Genomic DNA, 6,000 nt, shown 5'->3' on the forward strand with positions numbered 1-6,000 from the left:
ATTTCTCTTTAGGTCCTCCGTCTTCTCCATGACGCCTTCAAATTACATATTAATTTCTATACTACTAAAAGAAAACTTCAATTGAATTGAAGGGAATCAGATGAGAGGAGAAATTACAATAGATAGTAGAAAGGCAGGACGCGCAGACCCTATTTCAAAAATACCAAAAGACTAAAAGAGGGTCCAAATATGTCCATAACTCCAAACATGCATAGACTCAATTAAATAAATTTAATTGGTTAATTACATAACTATTTTATGTAATATTTAGGTTAATCACATTAACTTATTAAATTAACTTTCATCCAATTTTACTTCTAATAGTTTCGTATCTTTATATTTAAAACTAATTTTAACTAATTAAAATTAAGTGGGTTTCGGGCTGGGGCCCGGGGTCGGGCTGCTGCTGTTTGGCAGCAGCCCTCTGGCAGCTGAAACTTCGCTGCCTTGCGGCAGCGGCGGCCAGACGCCGCACGGGGCTGCTGCCGCGAGGCAGCAGCCGCGTGACAGTGGCTGGTGGCGCCGCGAGGCGCGACCCGAGCCGCTGTCGTATTTAATTTTTTTATTTTTTAAAATAATTTTAGATATACATATATCAGTTTTAAAACGATTTCAGAAAATAGGTAAAACTACTATAGATTTCCGTTTTATCTTTAGAATTAATAAAACTGATTTTATCAACCTAACTATAAAACTAATAGATTTTGTTATGATGATTATCAACCAAAATAATTAGGAACATACGCATAATCTATTTTAATTAACAATTAATTAAAACTTATTTATCTTTAGAATTAATTAATCAAAACAATTTGTTAATTAATCCTAACTATAAATATTTATTCAATCCTATTGAATTACGTTACTGAATAGGAATTCAATTCGGAATAGAATTCCTAATTATTATCTCATTATATATCTAATATATTAAGGATAATAATAATAACCTTATTGGATAATAATAGGAGTATTATAATCTAATTAAAACTCCTAACTTATTTATCTTTTAATTAATTTAATTCATAATCCTAATCTAATTAGGATTGATTAAAATCAAATTAATCATTCATGTATTATACATGAATTTCGACCCCCCCTTATGGTCCATGGGCCTTATTGGGCTCAATTGGGCTTCCATCAATTAATTAACATCTATCTCTCTTTTAGGTTCCAAGTCTTATGTGTGACCCATTAGGTTCCTATTACTTCTGGCCGTATGCAACTATTAAATTAATTTTCAAAGAATTATATTTAATCTTTTCATAACGGAATGATGTACAGAGTATGTGATTAGCAAGTCCGTAATCATTCCCCCAGAGCCATAAGAAGACAGGTTAATTCTGTCGTTAACCTTTCCATATTAGTTACAGTATAATTCGATCCTTTATCAACTACGTCCTTGAACTGAATCTTATGACTATGGATAATGTCAAGTCACATATAGCGAGACGTTCGTTTTACTTGTACAGGCCGAGTCAACTCAAAATAGATAGGTTAAGTGAAATCTGTATTTCAAGTCTTAAGCTACCACCTTGCAAGGATTTAGAGTCGAGTCTTCCACAAGCGATCCATGGACATATCTCCCATTTATCGGGAGTGATAAATGCTCAATCCAATATATAACGATCCCGCAATCACTTCCTGTGATACCCAACGTCTACTGTTCACACCCCAGAGTCATCTCTGTTAAGGATCGTGTTACACCAGAGTCAAAGCGTCACATTCCGTAATCCAGAATACCAATTAATATTCCTTTGAGTCTGAGGATTATTTACACCTATTAATACCAATGAGATGAATAGGTGACAAGGATGAATCTACCCATCCTGTTATCTCAAGTCGGGTCCCCAATCCTAATGAACTACTTTTCATCGGATCCATGTAACTGTCCAGATATCTGTATATATGAAGCTTGTGAGATCAGCTTTCTGTCGGACAGAAGACATTGTTACATGCAAGTCTCAACAGTGATATATCAATCCTAAACATATCACTTGACTTGGGGTGGTTTTAAGTTTATTAGTTTATTATAAAGTTTTGTCTCACTTCATGCTTGTATGAACACTTTATAATCACTTTAAAATAAACTTACAGATTTCCTTTTATTAGACTTTATTTAGTGCTTAAAAGGGATTGCCTTTATATAGTTATAAAACATATATCTCATTAAAATAAATGATATAAAGAACAATTCATTTATATTAAGTTTGTATCCTAGAACAATTGTCTATAGGACACTAAACCCCAACAATCCGGAGGCTGCTAAGAATGATGGGGTTGAAAGTTCCCAAGAGACGATAGGAGATTTCAATCTCAGAGCAGAAATCGAGCGAGTTCTTCTCGATGTCATTGCTTCAGATGAATTCAAGATAGAGCTAAAAAGGTTGGTCCGGGAGGTCCTGAGTGAGTCACTGGTTGCGGAAATCCCGAAAGCTACTGTAGAGAAACCTATGTTCCAGTTCGCATCACAATCTACCCCACAAACATTCACTCCACTAAGGGTAGCCTCATACCATGTTTCACGAACACAACAAGATCCACACCATCGGGGACAGGAGATTGTCAAGGTTGTTCGCCCTCCATCACCCACTCAGTATAGAGGGGAGGGAAGGGAGTTCTCCACTTTCACTCAACCCTTATTTGAAGTGTTGGAGGGTCTACGAATGCATGACATACTTCATCCTCTACCAGCCATAGGAGGTCAAACCACTGAGTTAGCCAAACGTAGGGGCTACTGCCACTTCCACTAGAGATATGGTCACGAAACAAGTACTTGCATGAGGTTGAAGCATGAAATTCAAGATCTCATCGAAGCTGGAAAGATAAGTGATCCAGATCCTTCTCATCAGATGAAGCCTTCGACTTGTTCCTTGAACGGTGAAGTCTACAACGGATCAGGATGAGCTAAAGAAGAAGTTCTCGAGATTGAGGACACTTATGAAGTGGAAGAACCTGAAGCTTCCTGAAGTAGCATGAGAGAGAGGATTGCACCTGTAGTCTTTATCCTTGTCTTTTATTTTATCTTCTATTCCACAAGATGTTATTAACCTTCTTTGGAATTCAATGAAATTTCGTTTCCGCAAATTTTATCCTAAACATACATTCTTACATTTGATATCCACTTAATTGAGATATTCCTGCTTCTATCAAGGCACTGACGTAAGCTCTAGAATATACTTATTGCTCAGTACTTAACCACCGAAGAGAGAAAATTAAGAGAGTAAAAAAAACAAAAACAAAAACAAAATAAATCATGAGAAGCGATTCCCTGGCTCTACGATGATAAGTCGGGCGTAGACCTATCAAACGAAAGGTTCTCACCAGGCTTATGCCAAAAAGAAGACTGAGCGACAATCAACAAAGTCCAAAAAGAGAGAAAAAGAAAAGAAAAGAAGGAGCAAGCAACAAGCCCTCAGAACCATGCTAGCACTGAGGCACCGACAAAAATTTCTTCCCCCAAAGGGGACACAAGTACATGAGTGCACCATTCAGAACAAGACGGGGGAAACTAACCTATCAACGATAAAGGACCCTGTTCCAAGATCAACGAAAAGGTTTAGATCTATGATGACTCAAAGTAAAAAAAAAGAGGAAAAAAGATGATGCTAAAAAGGCTCCGAGGCAAAGTCAAGCCAATCAGAAGTAAAAGAAAATTATTCAAATAAAAAGCAGACGTGACTAGCCAAGGAGCGTTAAGGTGACTAGAGCGGTTGACATTGCCCAACAAATGGGTGATCAAATGCACGGGAAAAGCTTACTTTAGCAAAGAAAGATCAAATACATAGTCAAAGGAAGACAAAGGCGGCGACGAAGTTTAGAACTACGACCAATCTCAAAGGAACCAAGGAATCTTTCTCATGAAAATAAAAAAAAAGAAAGAAGAAAGAAAATCCAGATAGGTTGAAAATCCACAAAGGACGGCCTATGCAACAATAAGGGACACCCCAATAAGTGAAAACCCCACGGGGCGCTTATTTGAAAATTCCGGGGGTAAAAGGGGAGAGTTAAAATAACTGAAATGTGAAAACCCGAAAGGGCATACTTTGGTGACGGTGGTTAATAAACTGAGCAGTAAACAATTCAATGTATGTTTGCCGAGTGCTTTATTTAAGCTAGACGGTTGCATTTGCAATGAAAACACCCACATCAATAGACACCCCATCTTAACTGAAATCACCTCAACACCCATAAACCGATCCAAAATCTAAAAAAGAGAAAAACTAAAAAAAAATATTCTTCTCTCTCATACTCCATGAAGTTTGGTTCCTCTGCTCCTATGTTGTCCTCTCAAGAGTCAAACTTCGACCGAAGCGTCTCTCCTGCATAACTACTCCCAACGACAGTATCCCTAGCTTGAGCGCACATGAAATCTCACCTCGAGTTTGCAGGGGCATGCGCTCGCATCAACTTCTAACCCACACCAAGACGACAATTTCAATCGGGGGCACGACCATGCAATCAGATCACCATCCATCTCGCTCCGGAAGCCTCTCCATTAATGAAGGCCTTAGGCGTGAACTCATCGTCAAATGCTCAGCATAGAAGTGGCACGTCGATATGAACCCCCTGTGCTATCCGGTATCATTTACAATTAAGAAAGAAAAAAAGAAGAAAAAATTGAACAAAAAGGTTGGATTGAAAACCTCAAAAGAGGCGATCCAAGCAAAAGGAGAGATAGAGAAAATCGATGAGAGAGAAAAGATGAATTGAAAACCCCTAGGGGAAGTTCATGCAAAAGGAGAGATAGAGAATATCGGAGAGATCCTGTTGAGTTGAAAACCCGAAAAGGGCGGCTCAAGCAAAAATTAGGGAAAAAATGAACACATCAATCTCTGGTTAAAGGCGAGAGCCCCTTGGCACAAGCTCATCAAGACCAAATCCCCATCCTTACAACCATTGTTTTCAAACTTATCCTCGCCCTCATCCTTGCACACCTTGGGGACGGCCTGAAACATCATTTCTCAATCTGAAGCTACCAAAATCCTCCAAGCCTATGAAAAGGGAATCCATTCTACCATCTCATCCACACATACATAGTTTGCATATACACATGTCCATACATCCGTATAAAGCAAAATGCATAGGCCACACGTATGCACATTCAAACACACGCATAGTCACCTGCATACACACACATAGGTGTTTACACGCATCCATAGATTAGGCTACATCCACCCATCTATATGCATCACTACATACCTGCGGTTGATTTAGAGACTAGGGTCGCTAGAAAGAGCTATATTACCTGCGGTCGATTTAGAGACTAGGGTTGCTAGAAAGACCCATATTACCTCCGGTCGATTTAGAGACTAGGGTCGCTAGAAAGAGCTATATTACCTGCGGTCGATTTAGAGACTAGGGTCGCTAGAAAGAGCCATATTACCTGCGGTCGATTTAGAGACTAGGGTCGCTAGAAAGAGCCATATTACCTGCGGTCGATTTAGAGACTAGGGTCGCTAGAAAGAGCCATATTACATGCGGTCGATTTAGAGACTAGGGTTACTAGAAAGAGAAATATTACCTACGGTCGATTTAGAGACTAGGGTCGCTAGAAAGAGCCATATTACCTGCGGTCGATGTAGAGACTAGGGTCGCTAGAAAGAGCCATATTACCTGCGGTCGATGTAGAGACTAGGGTCGCTAGAAAGAGCCATATTACCTGCGGTCAATTTAGAGACTAGGGTCGCTAGAAAGAGCAACTTTACCTGCGGTCGATGTAGAGACTAGGGTCGCTAGAAAGAGCAACTTTACCGACGGTCGATTTAGAGACTAGGGTCGCTAGAAAGAGCTATATTACCTGCGGTCGATTTAGAGACTAGGGTTGCTAGAAAGACCCATATTACCTCCGGTCGATTTAGAGACTAGGGTCGCTAGAAAGAGCTATATTACCTGCGGTCGATTTAGAGACTAGGGTCGCTAGAAAGAGCCATATTACCTGCGGTCGATTTAGAGACTAGGGTCGCTAGAAAGAGCCATATTACCTGCGGTCGATTTAGAGAC

The 6,000-nt window shown here is 39.5% G+C and overlaps 1 pseudogene; it reads left to right on the plus strand.

Moving 5' to 3' along the window:
- Window positions 1-2,750, plus strand: part of LOC136233659 (protein NRT1/ PTR FAMILY 3.1-like) — a 50,239-nt pseudogene extending 47,489 nt beyond the window's left edge.
- Window positions 2,751-6,000: the final 3,250 nt, after the last annotated feature.

Source organism: Euphorbia lathyris, chromosome 6 (assembly GCF_963576675.1).
Source record: "Euphorbia lathyris chromosome 6, ddEupLath1.1, whole genome shotgun sequence".
NCBI lineage: Eukaryota > Viridiplantae > Streptophyta > Magnoliopsida > Malpighiales > Euphorbiaceae > Euphorbia > Euphorbia lathyris.